The sequence below is a fragment of the Eubalaena glacialis genome, chromosome 5 (assembly GCF_028564815.1).
Source record: "Eubalaena glacialis isolate mEubGla1 chromosome 5, mEubGla1.1.hap2.+ XY, whole genome shotgun sequence".
Classification (NCBI taxonomy): domain Eukaryota; kingdom Metazoa; phylum Chordata; class Mammalia; order Artiodactyla; family Balaenidae; genus Eubalaena; species Eubalaena glacialis.
This window is the reverse complement of record NC_083720.1, coordinates 89,075,756-89,080,818: the sequence shown is the minus strand read 5'-3', so window position 1 is coordinate 89,080,818 and position 5,063 is coordinate 89,075,756.

Sequence of the window (5,063 nt, the reverse complement as noted above, 5' to 3'; positions counted from 1 at the left end):
CTTAACCACTGGACTGCCAGGGAAGTCCCAGAATTCTCTTCTATATAATTCTATTATACATGTGTGCAAAATATTCATACAGATTGAACATTCATGACAACAGAGGAAAGTATAAGTTTTAAGATGTGTTCTCTGTGAGAAGGCGTGACCCATATCTGAATCGGTGATACCCTGTAGCCATTAATTTTGTTACTGTTTTTATTTTTTTCCCTTATTTACTGACTCCAAAGGAAAACTGCTTGATTTCTGTTTTTTTAAAGCCAAAACCTGGCAACATGCCTTCTCAAGAAGTTAAGACTGAGTGAAAAACAAGTGAGAAAATGGTTGTAGGTAAATGTGAAGAGGTGACTGTGAGATGACCTCCCCACCTCCTCCGCCAACTTGTGCAGCTTCATCAGCTTGTCACTACAAACTGAGGTTACCTTTTATTTTTGTGTCCGGATAATTACGGGAAAAGACTGTCTATCCACTTGCCAGATATTAGCACCCACTTATCTACCACACTGTTTGGAGAGTGTCCAGGATCCTGCCTCGCATGTGACTAGGAGCTTTACTGCAGTCTGGTCCCCCTCTGCAGCCTTCCCATGCTGCTGGCCAAGGGGATATTGGTTAGCTTTGCTGCTAGTGAAGTTGATCAGACTGCCACTCTGCCTCTAACTGCCCAGCTCCTAGGAGGGGACACTGTTCTTGTAATTCTCCATAAGATGGTTGAGACCCTGCTAGGACCTTTGCAAGGCTTGGGTGGCGTACAGTTGTGAACTCAAATGTCAACAGAGGTCTGGCTGGTAATGGAAAGGTGTGAAGGCTGTGTGGTGTAAGAAAAGTGGCCATGACATTTGGCTGCAATATCAGGAATAATATGGGTGAGAGTGGTGGTGAACTGGCTAGTACACGCCCGATTTAAAGGGAGAAGCTGCTATTTAGAGCCAAATGATTGTTGACCTGTGGGAACAAAGACTTAGTTTTGCCAGATCTGATTTTGCAAGAAAAGTCTGAAAGTCATATTTTTAAATGAAACTTTATTTTTCAACACTGGTACCTGATTCTTTTTTTTTTTTTTTAAATGACACTGCCATGGCCAAATCAAACTTTTTTATGGGTTTCAATGGGACTATGGGCCACTAGTTTATAATCATTTACTAACAGCTGCCATCATAAGTAGCTACTCTTAGAACCCAAAGCCCAACTATACTTCCAAGTCCCTGCATCGCAACCATCAGACTTCCATGTGGCATGTGTCAACACACACACATATACACAAACAGTGCCTGGGAGTGAGAATTCCGTTCTTAACACGGGATAATCCGCATCCTTTACACGAATGGGATCTGGTTCCACCAACTACTCGAAACAGTCATGGTGTTTGCCCAGCTCCATCTCAAATAATACTTTATGTGAAAGGGCTGCATTATAGTCCAGATGTCAATGCACCAAATTCAATACAGTTTGCTTCCAGTCTTGCCTTCAAGGTGAGGCAAAGGAAAGTTGCAACCGCACATATAATATGATTTCATCACCCGCCTGAGTGGGAACAAATTCATTTTTTTTAAAAAAATTTATTTATTTATTTGGCTATGCTGGGTCTTAGTTGCGGCATGCAGGATCTTCACTGTGGCTTGCGGGATCTTTTAGTTGTGGTATGTGGAATCTTTAGTTGCAGCATGCGAACTCTTAGTTGCCGCATGTGGGATCTAGTTCCCTGACAAGGGATCGAACCCAGGCCCCCTGAATTGGGAGCACCGAGTCTTAGCCACTGGACCACCAGGGAAGTCCCCAGGAACAAATTCTTAAACAAAAATTATAAACACAACTTCTAAGACCAAAATAATAATTTTCTGGTAGAGGATAGGCTGAATCCAGATTTAAGAGAAACTATCTTCAGCTCTGTGGAAGCTGTCTTGCTAGTAAACCAAATTTATACAATTTTATATTTATATTTATATACACTTAAGCCCAGTGTCAGACCTCTGATGGGGGCTGCTTCCCCACATTCAGGACTCTCCTCAAGAATATTGGAAAGCTACTTGTGTACAAGTGTAAAGGGCCCACCCAACTTCCACATCAGAATGCGGAAAAGCAGCATCCCACTTTCTAATTGGAAGTTTCTTCTGCTTCAAAATTTAAAGTTCACTCTTCATTAGATAGTTCCAGAAACTTGATTGAAGGCAAAACAAAAGTAGAGAAAGAACAATTTAGCCACAGAAGCAGAAACAAGTAGAGTCCCAAAGTTGACCTCCCATAGTAAAAAAACAGCATGATGCTAAGGAGAAGGTGAGAGGCCACCTCTAGTTTTTGGATAAGCCAGCTATAGATATCCATTGTAGGGAATAAACATTGGGTACATTGGAACTACATAACTAATGCCTTTTGTTCTGATTTCATGCTCACTAGAGAATATTCTGATACTTTGATTTTCCCAGTAGATTTGCCTCCCAGAAGAGAATGTGCTGGTCAGGCCAAACTGAAAAATATGTCCCACTTAACTAGATTGACAATATTTCTCATTGTAAATTAACAAACAAGTGTTCTGATTAAATACTTTAGTTACACAACTATATTATATAACTATATGTATAAATATATTGGGAGTGTTTTATGTATGTTACATACTCAAATATTTGATAATTTGATTTTAAATAGGCATTCACAGATGGCAACATGGGTAAATTAAAATATCATCTTGTGTATTCATTTTAAACTTTTCTTTATTCATGGACTTGAAAAATGAAATTTTATTTCTATTTCTCAAATTATTTTTCAAGGATAAATAAATTCACATTTCTCTATGAGCAGAATTTGCACTGCTGTTAAGAGGGAGGAATTGGAGAAAATTCACATGTATTGACAGCCTAGTATTGTCTGGCTCCTTAAATATATTATGTCATTAAGTATATTATGTCATTTATTCTGCACAATAACGCTTTGGTAAAAAAGGTATTCTTCTCATTTTATAAAAACAGGTTTAGGCACGTTTAGTAAAACTTGCCCTGAGTCACACAACTAATAAATTGCAAGGCTAACATTTAAATTTAAAGAAATTAAGGATTCTTTTATTTCTTCTGATTTATTATTGACACATTATAGCCTAAAACTCTAAAAGAACATATAATCTTGTGTGTTTTACTAAAAGTTTCAATCTGTCCTAACCAAGGTTTAAGTGGTATTTGAATGAACCAAATTGGGAGAGGTGGAGACTCAAGTCTGGCAGACATGTGAGATTGTAGAAGGATGGGCTTTACAGACAGGAGATTCAGGCCAGAGACATTAGCCTTCACGTAAAGTTAAAACTTAGATCATTGTTTGTAAGTTGGTGGGGAGGCACAGGGGAATGGGTAGAAAATCAGCATATGAGCCAAAGGAACAAACTGAGTGTAGCTCCCAAGTAATCAATTTATTTGCAAAGAAACAAACATATACATGCATGCATAGTAGGCAATTGGCAGGAGGCCTAACAGTAGGATCAGCTATATACTATATCTGAAATATATAAACTTATTTACATATTTAATGTTAAACTAAACTCATACAGAATTGGAAAACAAGAGCATCAAATTCTCAATTACTGTTTTCTCTGAAAATGGCTTTGTTTACCCGTTAATTGGACCCGGTATAGAATTTCAGGTTCAAAGTTTTCTTCACTCAGTGTTTTGTTCTGTTGTGTCATTGCAAGAAGTATGCTGATGAAATCTGTTTTTATTATCCTGTAAGGAATCTGTCTTTTCTCTCTAGTGGCCTCAAGACTTTCCTCTTTAACTTGATATCTAAGATTTCATCATCTAGTCTTTGTGTTTCTAATTTTGTGTGGCACTCGTGGCCCTTTTGAAGTCTCATGTCTCTGCAAAGTTTTGGAGAATGCTAGGTTGTTACCTCTTGAAGTATTTCTTCTACCGCATTTTCTCTAAATCTGCTGAAGGGTGTTATGCCTGGTGGTTACAACCAGAAAGACTTGATGAAGGTCTTCTGGGTTAGGAGTGCTCCTCATTCCTCTCAGTGTCACCAGCACTCTAGCATGCTGCCCTATTTCTCTGCAATAAGTGTCCATATTCATCTTTCCTGAAGGGAGGTAGATACTATTTGTCTTACAGGAGCGGGAGGAGAGAGATATGCTAGGGTTGACTTGCCTGGCTCCTCCCTTTGTGGTACTCCAACTAATCATCCCGTCAGTTGCACCTGGGTCTAACTCCTTTTCCTAGATTTCATCTCGAGGCATGGAGTGCTTGTGTTGTTGGTCTTACCTCCTAGGTTAGAACTTTCCCAAGAGAATCCTGGACTCTGACTTTTCTCTTGTCTGCTTGTATTTTTGAAAGGTCAATGACTATTTCTGTAATTCTTTTTCTGTTTGTTTGTTTTTTACTACGGTTATTTTATTTATTTTTAAAATATATTTTCCTTAATTTCTATGAATTTCGTGTAAAAGGGGAGATCATATCAAATGTTTACCATTTTGAAACTGGAAGTCTGCCCTCCACCCCCTTTTTCTTTTTAATTATTATGTTTGTTTTGTACTTAATAATATGGTCAAATAATTACCCATGGAATTATCTCAAAAAATAAACTTAAAAAAACTAATTAGATTTTTCCTTTGTATTCCATATTTATTCCTTATAAACTTACCTCAGTCTTCATTCACCAGATCTATTTTCCCCCAAACATACACTTACACATCATACACTTATCATAATCATATACATTTATTACAGGTAGATCTAACTATAGTTTGAAGACATAACTCTTCACTAAAGGATGATGGAGAAGCAATGAAGGCAGATCTGGTGGGTATGGTTGATAGTATTAAAACAATTGACTTTTAACCTATGGTTAGTCATGGCTATGGAACAAAGATGGGTGAAACATTCATTCAGATTTTAAGTTATTTATTTATAGCTTGATAATATTTTTCCTTTTAATTTTTCCTAATGCCTAAATACTAGGGTTTAGGGGAAGAAATCATTTTCTTCAGTCAAAATAACAGTCCCAAAAAGCAAAGTTTTTCTTGTTTTCAAAAATATCATTTTTAAAGTTATTAATAGAATAGATCTATTATTAAAACATTTCTTTTTAAC